Source organism: Cupressus sempervirens, chromosome 10 (genome assembly GCF_028749045.1).
Source record: "Cupressus sempervirens isolate cs-2001-9-10 chromosome 10, ASM2874904v1, whole genome shotgun sequence".
In the NCBI taxonomy this organism is placed as follows: domain Eukaryota; kingdom Viridiplantae; phylum Streptophyta; class Pinopsida; order Cupressales; family Cupressaceae; genus Cupressus; species Cupressus sempervirens.
This window is the reverse complement of record NC_143127.1, coordinates 371233706-371258007: the sequence shown is the minus strand read 5'-3', so window position 1 is coordinate 371258007 and position 24302 is coordinate 371233706. Positions and strand designations below refer to the sequence as shown.

The 24302-nt window shown below is 35.8% G+C and overlaps 1 pseudogene across 1 annotated transcript; it reads left to right on the top strand.

Annotated features, from left to right (window-relative positions):
* Positions 1–17628: 17628 nt before the first annotated feature.
* On the top strand, positions 17629–22373 carry LOC149534208 (putative pentatricopeptide repeat-containing protein At3g13770, mitochondrial pseudogene; annotated as a pseudogene). The gene has a single exon (XR_016357170.1). The product of XR_016357170.1 is annotated as a putative pentatricopeptide repeat-containing protein At3g13770, mitochondrial pseudogene (transcript).
* Positions 22374–24302: the final 1929 nt, after the last annotated feature.

Here is a 24302-nt window from a genome sequence, read left to right as displayed (position 1 = left end):
TGATTCACCAAGCTCTAAAACATTACAATTTTTACCAAAATTTTGTTGAAACCAACAATGGGTGGAGGACTCTAGAGGAACAAGCTAGTTGATCATCGAGTTCTTTTGGGTGATACAGTCAATTGTGAAATGTTTGGAAGAAGGGGATGGTTGTATTATTGTCTTAGTTTAAAAGGATTTGATGAAGAGGTCTCTCTTCAATTCATGAGCACCTTAAAGGATGGCATTGCAGTAGTTATGGGCCTGAGAATTGAGTTCATAGAAGAGATGGTAGCCAAGGTCACTGGGTTACCCCAGAAAGGAAAAAATTGGGAAAAAGAGTTTGACCTACAGACAACTAGGGCACAATTTAGTGTACACTAGGACCCTCCATTGGACATTGATAAGAAACAAGGTACTTCTAGATTATCCTTGCCAATGGATTTTATTCAACCAATAATGTTTATCATCCAATACTTCACGTGTGAAGGATGTTACACATACTTGCATGCCCTACATTTCAATATTTTGGCTCACCTATGGCATGAATGAAAATAGGTAAACCTTTCAAATTTCTTTTATAACATTGTTAAGAAGTAAGCTTCGTTAGTGCAATTAGGAAATGATTGGTTTGTCTCTCACCATTGCTTGATAAATTAATCATAGAAAGGGAATTCAATAAGCAAGCAATTGTGTCATGTGAGGATTTTTTGTAATTAAAAGAGGTAGAGCCTAGGTTGGTTGGCCCTAGAGGCCAGGGCATTGAACATAGGGAAAGAACATCCACTAGTTTTTGTAAAGTTGTTCCTAGAGCTAAAAATATTCTTGAAGCCTCTCCCTTTAGTGCTGGATCAATTAAGAAGAGGATTTACAAAGTTAAACCCTCCATTTCTAGCAAAAAGAGAAGAAAAAATGTAGGAGTTTCTAGTGCCCATGAAACCCCATCATTTGCTAAGAATAGGTCTACCATTGAGAAAGGTAAAGATAAACCCAAGGTAGAAAGATTAGAACAACAACTAGATGAGGAGAGTAACATTAATGAAACCTTGCACTCGCAAGAGGAGGAAGATTCATAAAAACATCCTAAAGCATATGTGGTGGAAATACTTGTAAGCAAGAGGAAATGAAAGAATCATCCATGCTTGTCAACACCACCCACGAGGAAAAGTGTGAGACTTTTTGAGGCATGGGTCCTAAAACCTCTGTTCTAGTAGTTACCCTTGAGTTTTCTGAATGTGAAAATGAGTCCTATCTAGAGGAAAAATTGTAGAAAAATGAAGCTAGTAAAAAGGATTGCAAATTCTAGAACCTGCAACTTGGAATAGAAATAAATGAAACCCTAATCTCTTCCACATGGTAGATTCACACACCCTAACATCTTCTATATGGTGGATTTGCATGCCCTAACATCTTCTACATTATAAGATTGGGATCAAATATTCCTTTGCAACTATGAAAGTGCATAATATTTAACTAGAGCATAGAAAGACCATAGAAAAATCACTTTCTTACCTCTACAACTAATTAGCACACACAATTTTAGCCCAATCTCCCACCCACAATCTGCCCAAATAAAAATGAAGTGAGTTTCTTTTCTTTTTCTAGTTTATGTTCTCATGTTCATTGAAATTTTGTCAAGAAACTTAAGTTTGGTCAAAATTTATACCAGCAAGGGATCATAAAAAATAAAAATGGATTTACACAAGCTAATTGATTTAAACAAAAAAAATTGATTTAAGAATTGATCAAAAGGTTGACAATAGAAAATGGATTTAAATAAGTGCATTCATCAAAATTTCAACAATAACTCTAATTGATGTTAAAATTTTGACAAAAAACTTATATAAGGTCAAAATTTTGACCTTTTCCTGACATATAACAAAAAAATGAAAAACACAAGAAAAAATAACCTTTGGTCAAAAATGTTGGTAAAAAATCAAGGGCAAATGTACTAGTGAGGATTTGGAAGGATTGGAAAGATAAGAGAGAGTTGAAACAATCTCTAAAGAAAATGATAGAGTATATTCATGCCATACAACATCCATATTCCTTGTCCTTGACAAAAGTCCTACAAGTGTAGATGTCAAGTCCCATATGAACTAGAAACTTTTGGACCAAATCCAAAGAGATAGAGATGTATCTAATATATTTAGGGATTAGATAGACTTTTTTGCCAATAAAGGGGTAAGTTATATTGTTAACCTCATTGAGACTCACCACAGTGTTGATCCAGTTACTAATTAACTATAAATAGAGCTTAGTGGTTAGGATCTAGGGAGGAAAAAAAATTGGGAAAATGAATTTGTATGTATATAATAGGTTCAAGCCTAAGGCATAATGAATTTTTTGATAGAGAGACTAGTGCCAAGACCTAATGATAATATGTTGTATGTCTCCAGAACCAATTATGATAAGAGAAAAACTATCATAGAATAGGAGATGAAAGAATCAACATAACTCCTTAAGGAGTTGGATTGTATCAAAGGTATCATGAGTAATGACATTAGGTGTATTGGAATCAAGTTAATGGAAAATGAAGAAAGGCTCGACTGGAAAATAGAGCACATTATGTAAGAGGATAAATACATCTCAATAATAAAATTTTCAAGGGTATCTAGAGTGGATTCAATGTTAATTATTTGTAGGGATCACCTTAAAATGCATGAAAAGAAAGTGGAGAAGATTTGAAAAGAAAATGAAATATGGAGGCAGCATATAGAGCATATTGGAGTGCCAAATCAATAGGTATTGATAGAATTTGTGATAGCTTACAAGGAATGGAGAGAGGCACATAGAACCAAAACTATTTAAGGACAACCTACAGAATCCTTTGCTCTAGATATCAACTAAATCATAGCCCCAACTATTAGTTTGTGGTGACTGATCATAGAATTATTGTATATGCTCCATAATTCCTTAGAGGGGTTTAGGGCTATTTCATTGACATTTTCAAGCTAACATGTTGTAACTAATTTTAACCCTAAAGTGGTAAATATACTTGTATTAAATGGCTTCAGGTTAGGGATTTCATAAGTATGATGCAATATTTTTTTTCTTGCAATGGTATTGAGCTATAAGAGATTACAAATTGTAATTAGGTTGTAATCACTAGATAATCATAATATTGGACTTGTTGTTTGGTGGATATAGCCCAAGGATTGGGTGAACCACGCTAAATATTTGTGTCTTGCATTCTCTTCTGTGTGATTTATTATTTTTTGATATTGGTTATATTTGCATGTAATTGTTATTTATGTCCATGGTTAATCCTAACAAGTGGTATCAAAGAAAGGGTTTTTTTTTTAGTTATCCTCTCTAGGAAAGTCTCATGGTTGAGTGAGAGTCTCATAGTTGAGTGGGAGGAATGGCAGACAAGCGTAAGTTGAAGGATGAGAAGTTTAATGGGTGGAAATCTCAATTATTGTAAATGCAAATGGAGGCCTATCTATATCAAAAGGATTTATGGAAGCCATTGGAAGGAAAAACCAAGAAATAGGGAACTATGACAGATGAGGATTGAGCAATTTTGGATAGAAAGGCACTTGGAAGCATTTGATTATGCCTAGCACCATCGGTGACATTTAACATTACAAATGAGAAGATGACAAAAGAGTAGATGCAAACCCTAGAAAAATTGTATGAAAAGCCCTTTGCTTCAAATAAGGTATTTCTTATGAAGCATTTATTTAATATGAAGATGGCAGAAGGTGGATCTTTGGCAAATCATTTGAATGAGTTTAACACAATTACTACTTAGTTATTGTTGTGGTCTCCACAACACATGCCCCATTCCTAGTGAAGAATGGGGACCCCCTACTTTTTTCGACTCCCAGACTCACATTCGAGTTAGGAGAAGAATTTTTGTTTGAAAGTTGAGTCCAAAAATAAAAAATAAATAAAAAATTAAAAAATAAAATAAATAGATAAATAAATAAATCGAGTCACCGCACGCTCACATCGCCGCATGCACACGCATTGTAGTGCGCGTTCCATGTAGCGCACGTGCCATGCTGCGGTTCGTGCATGTGCGTGCACGCATGATCAAGGCGCCTTGTGCGCATTCACACTGTCATGCTCCCAAAGCACCATTTGCCCTTGCCAAGCTACCCTTTCACCTCCAGTTTTGTCTAAATATCCATAAGAGGGGTTTAAAATATATTGTTTAAGTATAATTTGATGTATATATGTCAACTTATACTTAAGATATATTTTAATATATGCGACGAATCTTTTGAGATAGGTTTCAAACCTCCCCAAGATAAGGTAAAGATTTTAGAAAATTTCAAGGCTTCAAAAATCCAGACTTAGCTAAATTTCAGGGCTTTAGGGATCCAAACTTAGCCAAATTTTAGGGCTTCAGGATTTCAGACTTAGCTAGAAGTCAGGATTCACCTCCAGTTTTGACTTGGGCCTTAGAATTCAGAACCACTTACACCGTTGGAAAGAAGAACTGAAGATCTAATTTCAGTCCCTAAAATAGTGAGCCTTCAACTGTCCAATTTTAGGGATCGACAAAGGTTTTGACTTGAAATTTTGAGCAAAAGACCTCCAAAAGGGTCATTTAAAAATGCCTAGAAAATTTGTGAAAAAATATAAAAAAGTTGCAAACATTTGATCGTCTTGGATAATCTGGATCACTTGGTTTCTTGCCGAGAAGGATTGTATAGGTGGAGAGAAGACAAAGGTCAAAGATATAGAGGTTTGACACATAAAGAAAATCAAGTTTCTCATCTTATGTAGCTATTGGGGACAAGATTCAATGTAGGTGCCTTGAGATTTTGGATTGAAGAAGCAGAGGGAGTGTAAGTTTATGAAAGTAATTGGCTATAAAGAGGGTGTAAATCATCAAAAAGGGGCATGGAGCATGTTCAAAAAGTGATCTAAAACCTCATTTGAGCAAAACCCAAAAACCATTTTCAAAATTAAGAACTTTGATTTTTTGGCAAATTGAGCTCCGCAGCTATGTAGGTACCTAGGTCCGCACATCCGCAGCTCCACATTTTCATGTAGCCCCACAATTTAGGGGTGCACTGACAGTTGACTACCAGTTCCAAAAATAGCATTTCCATGCATTGGGAGCACACTCTGATGGCAAGTTTAACCCTGACACACACCTGCTGAAGGAGCAACTTCTATTTTTGGTGTCTCCATGCACTTCCACTTCAACTGATGGCTTCTTCCTACTTTCTCTCTAATTATTTCATTTTTTTTGACATGTAAAGGGCTCATGCATCCAATTAATGAATAAAATATGGATGGAGTCCCTCTAAGCACTAGTTAGATGGTCAGTTTGTATATATTTAGTTTGTTTTAATGTTTTAAAAGCATTTTATTGCATTAAGATATCTCTCACTCTCAACACAAATTAAGGAGACAATTTCTTATAAATACCCCATTGTAAAATGTAAATAGGGTCGCCGTTATTATGCAATAAAGTTATGCTTTTGGTGCTAGCATTTAGAGTGTAGTTATTCTTGCCTAAATGTGTCATTACTTTGTGGATTTTATTCATGAGATCATGATTGAGCCAAAGGTTTATTGCGTTGTTTTTGGTTGTACGATATTTTAGTTTTGGTGTTTGCTACAGATATATGAATTCGATTGACGTAATGAACTTGAGAAGAGATCACCCGATTGTGTCTACATAGCTTTTTGTCTTGCATGAGCGCACTTTTCGTGGCCTTGCAATTTGATGAAGGGTGAAACATCATTCGATTTGTTAAAGATTCTCACCGATGATTGCATCAGTGGATTCTAGGAAGCGTTGCTCTTGTTTTCATTGGTTTTCTACCGATTTCTTAAAAGGTTTAACTCGCAGCGTGTTGTGTTCTATAGCTTATGTCCGTTTAGGAATTTCAATTTCAAGTTATTTGATTTCATGTTATTTGCTTCCAGTTTTGCTATTTTCTTTGCTAACCCCCTATTAGAATAGGACCTCATAGTAGTTGCATTGTTAGAATTGCATTCATTGAAAAAAATGGAAAATACAAAAATATTGTTCTTTTGGTGTGATATTTTGAGACAACAAATAGATTTTAGTTCGATTCCAAGACAAAAGAGTTTTTTAGAACCAGCAAAGGCCTCCTTGTGAACATTCACATTTATCTTCTATTGAGTGGATTTTGGTACGTCACAAGAAAAACACTGAACCTTGGAGTGGATCCTTAAAAAGATTTTCTTTTCAAGAGAGGAATTATGCAATGGATTTCTGCCATTGACCTCGTGCAAAATGAACGCCCAATAGTTATCTTTTATGAATATTAATTTTGATGAAGAAATTAGGGCTCTCTTGATTTTGTGTTCTTTGTTTCAGAGTTGGAATGGCTTGGTAACAACTGTGGGTAATTCTATTTCTGGATCTAATACCCTAAAATTTGATGATGTGATTGGTGTTATTCTGAGTGAAGAAAACCTCAGGTGGATCTACATTAGGAAGTTCTTTGAATGCACAAAGCAAAGACAAAATGAATGAGAGAGGAAGTAACTCTAAAAATCATGAGAAATCAAGAGGAAAGTCAAAGGGAAAGAGGTCTCAATCCAGAGGGCCCAAAGATTGCTGGTACCGTGGGAAAGAAAAGCATAAGAAGAAATATTTTTAGACTCAAAAGAATAATAAAGGAGATAAACCAAAAGGGAAAAATGAGGCAAATATGGTAAGTAAAAAATATAAAGAGGATGATTTGCTTCTTTCTTTAGAAAGTGTTGATGATTATTGGGTTTTAGATTATGGGGCTTCATTTCATGCTACACCCTATAGAGGTTATTTTATTGATTATGTCCAAGGGGGTTTTGGGCTTGTTTATTTGGGGAATAATGAACCCTATCAAACTGTTGGAAAGGGAAAAGTTATGATTAAGTTACAAAATGGGAATCATTAGTTACTATATAAGGTATGACTTGTTCCAAGGCTGAGTAGGAATTTAATTTTACCAAGAAAACTTAGTGATAAGGGTTGCATAGTTACTTTTAATGATATAGATTGGAAGGTTCTAAAAGGTTCCCTTGTACTAGAACAAGGTCTGAAAGTAGGCACCTTATATCTTTGTATAGGTCATACTATTCCTTCTACTTTAATTGCTTTAGAAAAAAATGAATGTTTAGGAATAGTTGCTACAATTAAGTAGGAAGAACAAACATTTCCTGTAGATTCTGATACAATGCTATGGTACAATAGACTTGGGCACATGAGTGAGAAATATATGAAATTATTTCATTCAAATAAATTTTTACTAGGTCTGAAATGTCTCAATATGGATTTCTATGAAAGTTGTGTTTATGAAAAAAGAGAGTGATTTTTGTGAAGAGTGGGAAGGAAAAGAAAAATGAGAAATTAGAGCTTGTCCATACAGATGTATGGGGACTAGCTCAGGTATCTTCCAACCTTGGTGGATCTCATTATTATGTTACATTCATTGATGATGCAACTAGAAAAATATGGGTTTATTTCCTTAGATAGAAATATGATGTATTTCAAACTATTAAGAAATGGAAATGCTTGGTTCAAAATGAGACTAGTGAGAGATTAAAATATCTCAAGTCTGATAATGGTGGTCAGTATTGTAATCATGAATTTGAAGATTATTTCTCCCCTAATGGTATTTGTAGATAGAAATTTTTTCTAATGACTCCAAATGAAAATGGAGTGTCTGAATGCATAAACATGACAATAATGGAGCGTGCAAGGAGCATGAGGTTGCATGTTGGGCTGCCCTTAAACATGTGGAAAAGTCTGTCAATATTATTGTGTATTTGATTAATAGAGTTCCCTCTACTCCTTTAGGTTGTGTTGCTCCGGAGGAAGCATGGACTAGTAAGAAGTTGAGTTATTCTAATACAATGGACAAGTGTGATGTGACCCAACCAAGTACACGAAGTAAAAATGTGGAAGGGAAAGGCTATGTTCCCCAAACCCACATACAAAAACTATTGAATCTACAACTCCTACACCCTCCCAATGGCTATGGTGGATGTATTTCACTTATCCAAGGTGGATTCAAGAGATTCCAAGTGGTTTTAGACCCCCAAAAAATCCCTCAAAAATTGCCTAGTAGGCCTAATTGCCCCCAACTAGGTCTACAACGAGAAAGATATGAAGTTTTCTCCAAAATTTTCCAAAGGAATCCAGAAAAATAAGGTTTTTAGATACCCATGTTTTCCTTCTTTAATATATGTCAAACTCAGTATAGGTTGTTTTGGACCAACAACCATATCCCCAAACTAGGCACCCTTTTTAGGCTTAAAATAGGGTGATGTTACAAAGAAAGTATATGCTTCCCATACTTCCAAAGATTCAAACTTTCAAGAGTCCTCTAAAATGATCCTAATAAAAGGAAAACCAATTCAATTTGACTCCCCAACCCTGCAAATAAGAAACCTCCAATTCGGCCTCTTACAAACCCTCAAATCTAGGGCTTTCTCAATGTGTGACCTCCCAAGCCAATATCAACCAAATGAAGCTTTATTCACCATTTCCAATGTATATGTAGATGATATCTACCACAAAATACCCCTCTCAATGGATAGATCTCTGACTACTACACTCCAGGCATGCATTTCATGCACCTACAACCACCAAAGACCCATTATAAGTCTCCATTCATGAAACCTCATGCCCAATAATTGTTAGAATATTTGTTTAAATCATAATACAAGTTCATTCCATTGGAATTAGATTCCTATATCCATGGAATGAAGAAATGCTCTCTAAATGTCCAAAACTTTCACAAATTGTTGCAAAAGTTACTTGCAATCAACACTTTTGGCTATATTATCTTCTACTTGCCTTAATGCACCATAAAAGGGTTAGATATCATTCCAATGGATTCAAAACATCAAAACAGTGATAAGAAACCAATCCAAACAAAAGATCCAATGCAAAATGCTCAAAAATGGAGTTTTTATTGCATTTAAACTGCCAAATCCATACAATGTTAATGGAATCCATACAATGCCTTCAATCTACTGATCCTATGCCTTTACTAGGATATATAAGATGAAATAAAAATTCCCAAACTATATTCCATTGGTTGGAATCATTTAAAATATAGTCATTAGGACTTTTAATTTGAATTTTAAACCTTATTAAAATGTTTTAACTCATACCTTATTGGTTTCTACCACTTAAGACTTATTCTAATACCCCCCTAGGACATATTGTACTCCTCTAACCAATCTAGATCCTTGTTGGCACTATTGGGCACCCTTACATCATTTTTGTGCCTAAATCCTTTATCAGGACCTTAAGGACTTTTCATGTTTACATTAAATTGATTATCAAATATTGTCATTATATGCTTCAATACATTCCAATCAACCTTCAAAGGTACCATAGATTCTTTTCTTTTTCTTGCATCCAAGGTGTGCCTAGATGTTTGCCTAGGTGCTCCTACACTATACACCCCACCTTGAAAAAGGCTCTTGCCATAAGATTGAAGGGGAGTTGTCTTCAAGCCACCCATTCTCCTAGATGGATGTTTGCAACTCTTCTTCAGCAATCCTCCACTTGTGCCACATGTACTTCCTGCATTCAAAATGTTAGAACAAAAACAAATCAGACTTAGGACATTTATCATTTCCCCTCCCAATCTTCCCTTTCTCTTTCATTTGAGGATCCAAAAGACCCTTATCTTTTCCCCTCATGCACATTTCATCATCACCCTTGCTTATTGTCACCAAAGGACACCAAAGAGAACCAATCAATATCCTCTTTTCACTCACCATTTGTTGCAAATCAAAACTTTTGTGATCAGCAACATGACTCTTCATCATTACCAAGGAAGTCTTGTGTTCTAGATCAGCACCACTTGTTGTTGGATCTTCTAAAGTGATATACCTCTTCTCACCAACACATACAATCCTTCCACCATCACCATTATCACTTGGAAAAGGGTTAAGGTGAAATTACAGACCATCCTTATGCACAAGATACACATTTTTGAATCCATGATGTATAGTATCCCTGGGGCTTTCCATGACCTTCCAAGAACAATATGACATGTCATAGGAATCACATCACAAAAAAATCTACTAGCATATGATCCTTTTGAAAAATCAACAAATGCTTGCTCTCTAACAACAATATTTTGCTCATCACTTACCCATGAAGCCTTGTATGGTCTTTCAATGGGATTTTTTTTTCAAATTTAGTTTGTTTACCATCTCATAAGAAACTAAATTTGTCTTAAAGATGGATAATGGAGCCTTCTTTTGCTATTGCATTCTTCTCACCATCAAAGATTCTCCTTCCTTGTATGGTCCAATTTCTATAGCTTTTCCTTTGTCTTCCCATTCTTCTTCCCCTCCTTGTGCCAAGTGAACTCTCTTCTCTACCTTCTTGTGATCAACCTCCTTCTTAGGACACCTAAAGGACTGATGCCTAATGACTCCACTATTAAAGAACTTACCATTGAATGCACCATTGCCTCTGCCATAACCAGATTTGTCACTTCATCTTTGTCTTGTATCAACATTCTTGCTTTTATCCTCATTAGATTTTTCCTTCTCATTAGTAGATTTTCATCCTCTACCTTTGTTTGCATTTCCTCTATCACCACTTATTTTCTCTTCTTCTCAACTTCTCTTCAACCCTTATGGCTAACTTGTAACATTCATCAATAGATCTAGGGGTTGTAAGACTTAATTCATATTGTATGTTGAATCTAATCCCCCTTAAGTATCTTTCCATTTTCTCTTCTACATCCTCATCATGACCCACTCTAATATCCAACTAATGGAATTATTCAGTGTGCGCTTGTACATCCAAGTCTCTTTGCCTAAGACTTTGCATTTTCTTGTATCTGCACCTTGTAATTACTAGGTAAAAATTTTGCCTTCATTTTGTCCATCATAGTATATTGAGAAGTAATGTTGGGTCTATTATTCTTCCACCTCTCTGCCTGTATACAAACCCACCAAAGCAAGGCATTACCTTTTAGTCTATTCCTAGAAATCCTTACTTTCTCTTTATCCTCTATGTTCTCAAACTCAATGTAGTTCTCCATAGCACTAAACCAATCAATGAGTTCTCCATCATCCATCTTACCTACATACAAAGGTAAGTTTAATATTCCTTTTGCATCTTCCCTCCTTATGACTTTAACAAACCTAGCCATCCTCTCCTCCTTAGGAACTAATTGCACCTCTTCTCTCAAAGGGACATCTTCTTCATCTCACTCTTCAAAGTCATCTTCCTCTTCTAATCTACTTTTTCCTCTTTTCCAATATGGTCAATCTACTAACCAAGGCTTTCATTTCCTTGTCCTTCTCAAGCTTTTCCCTTCTTTCTTGTTCAAGGGTTGCTCTTATCTGTATATTCTCTTCCATTTATTCCTTCACAAGATTTTCAAATTCAACATTAGTAACCCTCTAAGGGATCCCCTCAACTTCTCCTTCTAATATCTTCACAAGTACCAAGACCCACTAGGAATGCTCAAAAGGCAAGGGATGCTCAAAGGTTTCAACAAGGATCAAATACACAAATGACCCCAATTACTCTCTCTTCCTTTAGCCTAGGATTCTCTTAACCTTTGATACCAATTGATGCAATGGACAAGTGTGATGTGGCCCAACCAAGTGCACAAAGTGAAAATGTGCAAGGGAAAGGTTATGTACCCCAAACCCACAAATAACAACTATCCACTCTACAACTCCTACACCCTCCCAATAGATATGGTGAATGTATTTCACTTATCTAAGATAGATTCAAGTTTCAGACCCCCAACTCAATTCTAGCACTCAAATCCCTCAAAAATTGCCTAGTAGGCCTAATTGCCCCCAACTAGGGTTGCAACGAGAAAGATATGAAGTTTTCTCCAAAATTTTCCAAAGGACTCCTAAAAAAAAAGGTTTTTAGATACCCATTTTTGCCTTCTTCAACATATGTCAAACTCAGTAGAGGTTGTTTTGGACCAACAACCAGATCCCCAAACTAGGCACCCTTTTTAGGCATAAAATAGGGCAATTTTACAAAGCAAGTATATGATGCCCGTACTTCCAAAGTTTTAGGCTTTTATAAATCCTCTAAAATGATCCTAATAAAAGGAAAATAAAATCAATTTAACTCCCCAGCCTTTGCAAATAAGAAACCTCCAATTTGGCCTCTTATAAATCCTCAAATTTAGGGCTTTCTCAATGTGTGACCTCCCAAGGAAATATCAACCAAATGAAGGTTGATAAACCATTTTAAAGGTATATGTAGATGATATCTACCATAAAATATCCCTCTCCAATGGATAGATCTCTCACTGCTACACTCTAGGCATGCATTTCAAGCACCTACAACCACCAAAAACCCATTAGAAGCCTTCGCAAATGCAAAATCATGCCCAATAATTGTTAGAATGTTTATTTACATCATAATATAGGTTCATTCCATGAGAATCAGATTCCTACATCCATGGAATGAAGAAATAGTCTCTAAATGTCCAAAACTTGCACAAATTATTGCAAAAGTTGCTTGCAATCAACACTTTTGGCTAGATGATCTTCTACTTGCTTTAATGCACTAGAAAAGGGTTAGATATCTTTCCAATGGATTCAAAACATCAAAACAACAATGAGAAACCAATCTAAACAAAAGATCCAATGCAAAATGCTAAAAAATGGAGTTTTTATTGCATCCCAACTACCAAATCCGTACAATGTTGATAGAATTTGTACAATGCCTTCAATCTGCTGATCTTATGATTTTACCAAGCTATATAGGATGAAATAAAACTTCAAAAACTATATTCATTGGTTGGAATCATTAACAAGGTTTAAAACTTTCAAATACTAGTTTTCCCTCCTCATTCGAAATATAGTCATTAGGACTTTAAATTTGAATTTTTAACCTTATTAAAATGTTTTAACTCATACTTTATTGGTTTCTAACACTTAGGACTTATTCTAATACCACCCCCCTAGGACCTATTTGATCCCTCTAACCAACCTAGATCCCTTGTTGGCACTATTGGCCATCCTTACATCAATTTTGTGCCTAAATCCTTTATCAGGACCTTTAGAACTTTTCATGTTTACATTAAATTGATTATTACATATTGTCATTATAGGCTTCAATACATTCCAATCAATCTTTAAGGATACCATAGATCCTTTGCTTTTGCTTGCACCCAAGGTGTGCCTAGATGTTTGCCTGTGTGCCTAGATGTTTGCCTATGTGCTCCTACACCATATTCTTTTCTCAAAACCTTTAGTTGTGAAGCATTTGTGCACATGGATTATGAAAATAGAACCAAGTTGGAAGCTAAGTCACAAAAATGTGTATTTTTTGGATATGACATTCATGAATTTGGTTATAGACTTTTTTATTTTGAAAATCATAAAATTGTAAGAAGTAGGGATGTCATATTCAATGAGAAAGTGTTGTACAAAGATATGTTGCAACAACATGATAAGAAAGAAAATGATTATGTAGTGCTAGATGATACTCCAAATGATGATGTTCTAGAAGTTTCTCATGCTTTGCAACAATCACAACAACAAATAACACACACGCTAGTGAATGTTAGACAGTCAACATGGCTAAGTGGACCTCTAAAAAGATTTTCTCCCTCTTTGTACTCTAGTTTACTAATTGATGCTGGTGAACATGAATGTTATGATGAAGTTGTATAGGTGGGTACTAAGATTCAGTACGAGTTTGCGATAACAAAAGAAATGGACTCTTTGCTGAAAAATTGGACTTGAGATTTATGCTAGTTACCTATAGGTAAAAGAGTTTTACAAAATAAATGGGTTTACAGGTTGAAAGAAGAGGATGGAGGTAAAAAAAAGATTTAAAACCAGGTTGGTTGTAAAAGGATTTGCACAGAAAAGGGCATTGATTTTGATGAGATATTCCCTCCTATTATTAAAATGAATTCTATTCTCACTGTATTAAGTATTGTGGCTACTAAAGATTTGCATTTGCAGTAGCTTGATGTTAAAACAACCTTTCTTCATGGTGATTTGGATGAAGAGATATATATGGCACAACCACAAGGATTTGAGGTCAAATGTAAGGAGAACTTAGTGTGCAAATTGTAGAAAAGTTTATATGGCTTGAAGATAGCATCTCAGTAATGGTATCTAAAATTTGATAGTTTTATGCATGCACATGGATATAGTAGGTGTCATTCAGACCATTGTGTTTATTTTAAGAGGTTAGATGATGACAACTACATTATTTTACATTTATATGTTGATGGTATGCTTGTAGCTAGGTCTAACATTCATTTGCTATGAAGGATTTGAGGGCAACAAAACAAATCCTTGGTATGAAGATTTGTAGAGATAAAAAAAAGAAAGAATTGACTTTTATCTCAAGTTGATTATATTGAGAAGGTGTTGAAACATTTTTCTACAAAGAATGCTAAAGCTGTTAGCACACCTTTATCTGCTTATTTGAAATTGACTAAGGAGATGTGTCCAAAGACACAAGAAGAGGAGGATAAGATATCCAAGGTATCTTATGCTTCAATTGTAGGAAGTTTGATGTATACTATGGTATGTACGAGGCTAGATATTGCACATGCAGTGGGAGTTGTTAGTAGGTATATGATTCATCTAGAGCTTGAGCATTGGAATGCAATTAAATGGATTATTTGATATTTGATATGAACATCCAGTAAGTGTTTACACTTTGGGGGCTCTACTACTGACTTACAAGGTCATGTTGACTTAGATTTGGAAAGGAATATTAATATTAGATGAAGTACTAAAAATTATGTATTTACTATTGCTAGGGCAACAATGAGCTAGGTTTCTAGGTTACATAAGGTGAATGCTTTATTCACTATAGAGGCTAAGTATGTTGTTGCTACAAAGAAAGTGAAAGAGATGATATGGCTTTAGATCTTCTTGGAAGAATTGAGACACTCACAGAGGGATAATTATTTATTTACAGATAACCAAAGTGTCATTCATCTTATAAAGAAATATGCTCTACATTCAAAGGCAAAGCACATACAGTTGTAGTACCATCTCATTTGGTCAATTTTGGATAATGGACAGTTACATCTAGACAAGATACACACATATGACAATCCAATAGATATGTTCACAAAAGTAGTGACAAGGGAGAAGTTGAACTCCTCTTCATCTTCAGTTGGTCTTCTTGACTGAACAAAATAAAGGTACAACTGAGTCTAGGGTGGTTTGATCTAGTGGGAGTCTCATGGAGTAGCAACATTTCTATAAGATTAGTCTCCAAGTGGGAGATTGTTGTCTAGTGTGGAGCCCGATCAGTCCCCAAGAGGGAGATTGTTGTTTAGTGTAGAGCCTGATTAGTCCCCAAGTGGGAGGTTGTTGTCTGGTGTGGAGTCTGATCAGTCCCCAAGTGGGAGATTGTTAGTTTGTAGTGACTGATCAGTGAAGTACTGTACATACTCCATAATTCATCGATAGGGTTGGGGGCTATTTTATCAACATTTTTGGGCCAACATGTTGTAACTAATTGTAACCCTAAAGTGGAAAAATACTTGTATAAAATGGCTTAGGCTTAAGGATTTCATAAGTATGATGCAATAATTATTTCTTGCGGCAGTATTGAGTTGTAAGGGATTACAGATTGTAATCAGGTTGTAATCATTAGATAATAATAATATTGGACTTGGTGTTTGGTGGATGTAACCCAAGGATTGGGTGAACCATGTTAAATCTTTGTATCTTGTGTTTTCTTTTGTACGATTAATTTTTTTTTTTTCTAATATTGGTTATATTTGCATGTAATTGTTATTTCTGTCTGTGGATAATCCTAACACCAGAGATGCAGTAGCAAATAAAGGCTAATTTTGATATGATTTTTGTTGAGTTAACTAAAAAGAGTTTTATTTTGATAAGGACTTAAGTGTGAATTAATTTTGGAAACTAAATGAACCTTGTCTGGCTATAAATGTTTCAAAGACTCTGCGAGGGTCAATACCCTAGTTTTCAAAAAGACATATTTTAAGTTATTTTCAATACAATTTTTTTCATTGTTAAGGACTTAATAGCATAAATCTAGAACCTGTTGGTTTCGTATATCAAATTATTGTGGTTCTTAAATTAGTTGGTTTGTGAATGCATATATTTGATTTCAGTTGGAAATGAACTACATGTGGCAACAATCTATGCATTTCTTGTTAGTATTTTTAGTGTGATTTATATTTTAGAGAATCTTTGTGCTCGATCAAGTTACTACACTTTAATCAATAATAAGTTAGTTGGCTTGTTATTGATGCAATCAACTTATATCTATATCATTCCTTTTCATGTTTATGATGGAGTGCTGATGCCTTTTGGTACTTTCTGGTAACAAGAACTAATTCAAAATTATTCTTTTATAATAAGAGTTGAATGTATAATCATTTTAGAGGAAGTTGCACTTTTGAATGTAAAAAATTTAGTTGTGGGAAACTAACTCAATTGTTAGTGACAAATTTTCTTTTGTAAAGTGGGCCTAGAGTCATCATCAAGGAAATATGCTTACTAACAAGCAAGATTTGAGTTTTTAGATGCTTGCTTCCCTTGCTTTCCCTTCTATTACGCTTGGGTATTTCTTTCCATTGTTGTGCATTTTAGAATTTTCTTCTTCCTTTAGCTAGACTCCTATTTTGATTCTAAGCCTTTTTATACTCTTTGCTTGACAAACTTACCTTTCTTTAGAAGCCTTTATGTTCAATATATATATTTGTCTGCCACTTATGACATCTTATTGGAAAAAAAAAAAAATTAGTAATAAAAATTACTATTATTATTATATTTAAACATATAAAAAATCATGACTAATTAAATTTATTAACTTATTATTTTTCTAATAATTTATAGTTTTAAAATAATTAATAAAAATAATACATTGTTAACATTTATATAAATAATAAATATTAAATTTATAGTAAAACTCTTTAAATTAAAATATGAGATATGTCAATGGTCCCTTGGTGGTTAAGTTGAATGGCTCACAAAGAGGCTAACAGGGATCAAGGCTTGCTGAGTGCAAGGCTCTAACACCATAAGGGATGAGGTCAAGAGCGTGCCCTTAGTGTAAGGCTGTCTTATAGGTTTGAACCCTTCATCAAAAAACAAATGAGGTACTACTCAAGTATAGGGGAGAGGACCCAGTACTTGAACACGTTCCAATAGTTGTGAATGGAGTTGTTCACTTAATACCTACACTACTGACTTAATGTCCAATTTTTTTGACAAGATTGTACCAATACTCAGCGACTTTAAAGTTGTTAGTACAATGTTAACTGCCCAAAATTGAATAAAATGTACCCTTAGTTATAAAAGTTAACCAATGATGTGATGCCACATTAGCTGTTCAACTATGGGTACCCTTTATGCACAACCATTGGTCTCACCTTTTTTTTGGGCTGTTTTGGACAACTTGGCAAAAAGCATGCTGATGTGGCATCATAACGGGTGATGTGGACTTCAAACCTTAGTTATAAGTAGACGACTCGCCAAGTAAGCTGTTGTAAAAAACTAGGAGCGATTTGAAATTTTTACGTAAGGTTTTGATAAGTGTGAAGTTAGGGTACTCAGTCCTCTCCCCTTTGTGAGAAGACGATACAGAGGGCACAAAAAGATATTTTTTCACAAATAAAAAATTGGGGTTTTTTTCCGGGGTATTTTTGAGCACTCATTTCTTATTCCATTTGAAATTTTACTAGTGAGGAGAATATTATTTTGTCTTCAAATGCGAAGACTCCACACACTTCGAAAAACACGTTGTTGGACTTTAATTGCTCCCTATTCTGAGGATATGGCTCTGCAGAGCGATGGCCATAGTGATGACACAGGGAAGAGGATCATCCACCGCGCCATATGAAAATCCATGTCATATTCATAGCAGTTGCGGTCATCAGAGGCAACTCTTCAATGAAGGCTCTGGAAAGAGAAATTCATTTCATGGATCCAAGCATCGAAGATTTCAAGGTATGCTTTCTCTGTTCTGCACTGTGAATTGCAATAATACCGCTTTTGTTAGAACATGGAGAAAACCAAGACATGGCAACAAGGGCACACTAACACCCGATAACAAGAGCCCTGCCATATATAAAACCTTGCTCAAAGAATGTAAGGAAAACCCCTCGATTGGAGCAGAAGGCATTTCAGTGGATGCAGAGCAGAGCAGCATTGGGATAGATTCGTCTAGCTATGTTTCTTTCTTGCAAGAGATAATCAACAAGAGAGCCCTTGCAGAGGGAAAACAGGTCCATGCACATGTTCTCAAGAGTGGAGATACGGGTACTGGCTGGGTAGGAAATAAGCTTGTTGTTATGTACATTAAATGTGGAAATTTAGAAGACGCTCGTCGAGTGTTTGACAAATTGTCTCATCGAAATGCTTTCTTGTGGTCAATTTTGATTGGAGCGTATGCTCGCTGTAGACTCTGGGAGGACGTCTTTAAGCTTTTGAATTGGATGCAGATTTCGGGGATGAGGGCGGATAATATAATTGTCCCCAGTGTTCTCAAGGCATGTGGTGGTTTAACAGCTCTGGAGAAGGGGAAGGAGGTCCATGGCTATATCATTAGAAATGAGTTTGAGTTGGATACTGTTGTTGAGAATGCATTAGTAGACATGTATGCAAAATGTGGATGTGTGGTTTGTGCGCGCAAGGTGTTTGATAAAATGTCTAAGAAAGATGTGGTTTCATGGACTGCAATTATTGGGGGATATGCCCAGATTGGGGTTAGTGAGGAAGTCTTGAGACTTCATAGTGAAATGGAGTTGTCAGGGGTGAGTTCAGATGTAATTACTTGGAATGCAATGATGGCTGGATTTGCTCAAAATGGGCAGGGCGATGTAGCCTTGAAACTTTTAAATCAAATGCAGTTATCGGGTTTGAAACCAGACGTGAACTCATGGAACGCAATTGTTACAGGCTGTGCCCAAAATGGGTATGCTGTGGAAGCACTGGAAGCTTTTTATCAAATGTTGTTGACAGGCGTGAAACCCAACTCGGCAACCATTTCAGGTGTTGTCTCTGCTTGTGCCGACTTAGGAACTTGGTGGATGGGTGTACAAATTCATGGGTATGTGATTAAGAGTGGATTTCAGTCCAATGTTTTTGCTGGAAGTGCCCTAGTAAATATGTATTCGAAATGCTTGAATATAGATTATGCACGCAAAGTATTTGAACGAATATCTGAAAAAAATGCTGTACTGTGGAATGCCATGATTTCAGGATATGCATATAATGGTCATTCTGATCAAGCATTGGAACTCTTCCATGAAATGAATTTGGCTGGCATGACACCTGATGCGATCACATGGAATGCCATCATTACAAGCTATGCCAAAAAGGGGCAAGGTTATAAGGCTTTGGAACTCTTTTTTCAAATGCAGGTAGCAAATACAAAGCCAAATATTAGTTCATGGAATTCTTTGATTGCTGGATGTTTGCAATCTGGGAATGATGAGGAGGCGGTGAAACTTTTACATCAAATGCAATTGGGAAGCATACCACCTGACTCGGGGTCATGGAATAAAGAAACTTTGAAACAATTTCGTCAAAGGAAAATGGCACCCATAAAACCCAATCCAGCTACAATTGCCAGTGTTCTCTCGGCCTGTGCCAGTTTAATGGCTTTGCAACACGGGAAAGAAGTTCATGGTTATACTCTTCGGAATGGATTTGAGTCTAATGTGTTTGTGGGGAGTTCTTTAATTGATATGTATGCAAAATGCCATAGTGTAGAAGCCGCAAGGAGGGTGTTTGACATGCTAACTCAAAGAAATGTAGTTTCTTGGAATGTGATGATTGGAGCTTATGCTCAGATACAGCACACTGATGATGCTTTAAAACTATTTCATCAAATGCAAGAAACGGGCCTGAAACCTGACTTGACCACCATTACCACCATTTTACCAGTATTTAGCAACCTCATGGCTCTGCAAGAGGGTAAGCAGGTTCATAATTACCTTATCAGGCATGCCATGGATTCTGATCCATTTGTAAGGAGCGCCCTGATAGACATGTATGCCAAATGTGGAAGTATAACAGATTCACGTCGTATGTTTGACGAAACATATGAAAGGGATGTTGCTGTATGGAATTCAATGATTGCAGGGTATGCCATACATGGGCTTAGTGAGGAAGCCCTCACAATCTTCCAACAAATGCAATGGTCAGGTGTAAAGCCAGATCCTATAACCTTCACTGTGGTTCTTTCTGCATGTAGCCGTTCAGGCATGGTAAATGAGGGTTGGCAATATTTCAATTCCATGACTAAAGATTATGGAGTTAAACCAAGTATAGAGCACTACACGTGCATTGTTAATCTTCTTGGCCAGACTGGGAATCTTGATGATGCACACAAGCTAATTAACAGTATGCCTTTTGAACCTGATACTTGTATATGGGGAGTTTTGCTTCATGCCTGCAGACAGCATAGCAATGTGGAGTTAGGGGAATATGCAGCGAAACAACTCTTTGAGTTGGAACCTGAAAATGTCGGAAATTATGTGCTATTATCAAACATTTATGCTGTGGTTGGCAGGTGGGCTGATGTACGAAAGGTCAGGGATATGATTAAGGATAGGAGATTGAAGATAAGGCTGGAATGCAGCTGGATTAAAGTCAATAATAGGGTTCATACATTTCTTGTAGGAGACAATTTTCACCCAGAATTAGAGAAAATTTCTACAAAATTCGATGACTTAATGATCCAGATGGCAGAGGAAGGGTTTGTGCCTGAAATTCGCTTGAAGTCCACCCAGAAGGATTTTGATGGAGAGGATTACATTTTCTGTGGGCACACTGAGAAACAAGCCATTGCATTTGGGCTTCTTAATACAAACTCTCAAACACCTATCCGAGTGATAAAGAATCTTCGTATGTGTGTTGACTGTCATATAACAGCCAAGATCATCTCAAGGATTACAGAGAAAGAAATACACGTGAGGGATACATGCCATTTCCATTATTTCAAGGATGGAGCCTGTTCGTGTAGAGATTCCTGGTGACAAAAATGAGAGATCCTAGTAAGCGTTGGATTTTGCTATAACAGGGGTACAAATGCTTTTACACTTGAGGTGGTTGTCATGAACTAGATGATGCTTTTGATTTGCAAACAAGCTTACATGGCGACTACTACACAATTACCACCTCTGTCTCCATAATTGATGGGTGAAATATATAGCCAGTTCAATCATTGTTTAAATGGAACGAATGCTATGGGAAGCACTAAAGCAGCACAGATAATTCTTTTTCCTACTGAGCGTATGTCCAACTACTGTAATCATTTATTAATGGAACAGGGGCTATTGGGATTTGGTGGCATTGAGGCAACACTCATAATTCTGTCACCGGAGAAGGAAATTAACAGTATTTACTCAAATTACGAGAGCCGTGGGCTGGTTGGTGGATTCATAGGCCTTTGGTCCTTTCTTTGGGTGGGAGACCATTAGTCTTGGGTGACATTGAGCTCTATTCTTGTGCTAAGGGGATTTTATTGTCTCATTTTCTTCTTCTGAAGATCGTGATGTGGTTCAATACAAGTTGTGGGTTCAGGGGAATCACCCCCTTTCTGCCAAATAGTGGACAACTGCATTTAACCCTCTTATTGAACCACTTAATGTGCATTCAGTGTGGGTTTGCCTCTTGAATCTTCATCTCCATTTCTGGTAGATGTCTTGCTCGAGGTTGTTTGGAACTCCCTCATCTCCCAATTGCTTTTGGGGGTCACGGTTCTTATGCTTGGTGAAAGGCCATGGACTTGAGCACTGAATTATGAGTGCCTTCCCTTCTGCTGTCCATATTGCTTCTCTTTTGGACGCACAGCTGTTTACTGTGTTCTTCTGTACTGAAAAGGTGTTGTTACTTGGTGGAAGGCTGCAAGTTATGATCATTTTATAGTCTGTACTTCTGATTATTCCTCCAAGAATTCAGACTGCTCATGTGACGAAGTTGAAACCTATGATGAAAATCTTGATGATGCTACTGTTGCAATCGAGGTTAGGCTTCGGCAACTATTTTGAGTGTTGCTCCTGCTACATCTCTTATTGCTACCTCTAATTCTGCTGGTGCAACGCCCTCTAGCCATGAGGACCTTTCCACTCCCTTCACTTCCGCTACTGCACTATACCAAGATTTTGCTGATGCTACTCAACTTCTACAGTACTTTGGTCATTGTACTGACAACTGCCCTAGCGGAGTCTCCCTCAATGGGGAGCCTAAGGATAGTATCACCTGGAGAGTCGTCTGATGATGTAGAAAGAACTCTCACCCTCCTGTTAATGAGGTGTGAGTTTGGCCCTTTCTTGTGGGATAAAGCCTTTGCCCTTTGTGTTCTATCTTTGTTGTTTTCATTTTGTCTTTTTGATGGTTTGAATTTTCATCTTTAGGCCTGGAACTTGTAAGGGCCAGCCCCTTTGTTAGTCTAGTTAATTAATAAAAACCATTATTTACCCAAAGTATTAGGGGAAGATTAGGTAACAACCCTACATTGCATGCAAGTTACTGGGTTTTAAAACTCTAGTATAATTATCAAAGAATGAGAAGACAAGATTTTTACAATTTATTATTTGAATTTTAATGTAGTTTCAGAGTTTTTTTTATCACTATTTTGACTCTCTTTAAGTCACTGTTATCTTGATGATTGATTGTAGAGTGTGATCCAAAACAATGATAAAAACTTCATAAACAATCAAATACAAAAGCAACATAAAAATTCAGAGGACATTGACAAAACATCGACCAAATGTATAGAGGATGACTTCATTAAAATATGAAGTAGAAAGCTCGTCCTTGTAATCTTTTCAGGTAAATTCATCAACTCTTAATTGAAATTTGGGAAAAAAATCATGTCCATTTATAGAAATATATCATTAGAGGAAGAATTAGTCTTTCCTATTCTCTAATTACATGAGATTCAAATTATTTGATTAAAAGCTCTCATGTACTGTCTTTTCTTTGTGCATAATCAAACCTTCTCTTTTTCATTCTTGTTGCAGATTTATTTCAAGGCCTGGCTTGATCGAGATTGTTTATTACAATGAAGAATGATTTTAACGAGAAAGAAACTTCTCCATTCCTTGTTAATAGGATTGATAGAGTTTTTATGAATTTCTTGATTATTATAAAAAACTTTTGTCCAAATCATATGCAGTAACCTTAATTGAGTTCCAATCAAGGGATTATCTTTTCAATATTCAATATATGCTTGAGGGAAAGACCTGATTCAAGTGCCACAAAGCTTGTAACACTTTCAAAGAACAACACATACCAAATAAATCATATGAAATTTAAGTTTTGAATTAACCATTGTTACAACAATTAACTCTTTCATTCACGCAAACATGATAATTTCTAATAACTAATGTAATTGCATAATTACAAGTATTGTTGGGTAACTGAAATAATTACCTTTGCATGACATGGGTATAGCTAACAAAATAGTTTTTTAATGTTTCAAAAGGAAATAAATTGATATTTGAATTAACTAATCAAAGACATGAAAACACAAACCTTGATATTGAACTTAATGACAACTGAGGATAGGGAAAACATCATTAGAAGTTTTATCTCCCATCCATTCACCTTTCATTATCCTACACAACTTCCTTTCAAAAGTGGCTTGACCCTACACGAGGGGCAAAACCGACATCTAGATTATAATTTCCAACCAAGTTTTGGTATTTAGAACCCACTACACTTTTAGTCGTTCATATCTTATAAATATACACACATGAGAATGACCTTGTAGACTAGATGCATACTACTAGGTCATGTGATTGAAGGTTATCATATCATGCATAGCGCCATTAGGTCTTACAATTGCAAGCAATATACTTTGTGTTGTCAACATCACCGCCATATTTGTATAATTGATTCCATAGAATCTGCCAGTCTTTCTCAGCCTACATAGGACTTACAATCCAAAATAGTAAAAGTTGCATCTTATTGACCTATGGATATTACACATAGTTCTGAATACTCTAGGGTGTCCTTTCCCATGTTTTATCCTATTCACTTATGGTTTAAATAATACAATTCAAGAATGTTTACAAATATATACATATGGTAAGGAATTCCCAAGTAGTGTCATTCTTTCACATGCTTAACAAGCTTGGTTCGACACACTCTCAAGAATTCATTTAGTACTATAATATTTATTCTTTTAGGTTATAGTATTTTGTTGGCATTAATCATATGCAGTATCAAATGTTGTTGGAGACCCTCAATAATTGCATCAATTTAGCATTTTTAAAAATATTGTTGCTAGTGTTATAGGGTTTTCTCAACCTCATTGATTACAAGGACTCAATAGAAATGAATATATTTTTTATGATGCTTGGATGAATTACAAATCTGCAGGTGTAATCTAATCAAATTCTTCTACAAGGATTCATGAT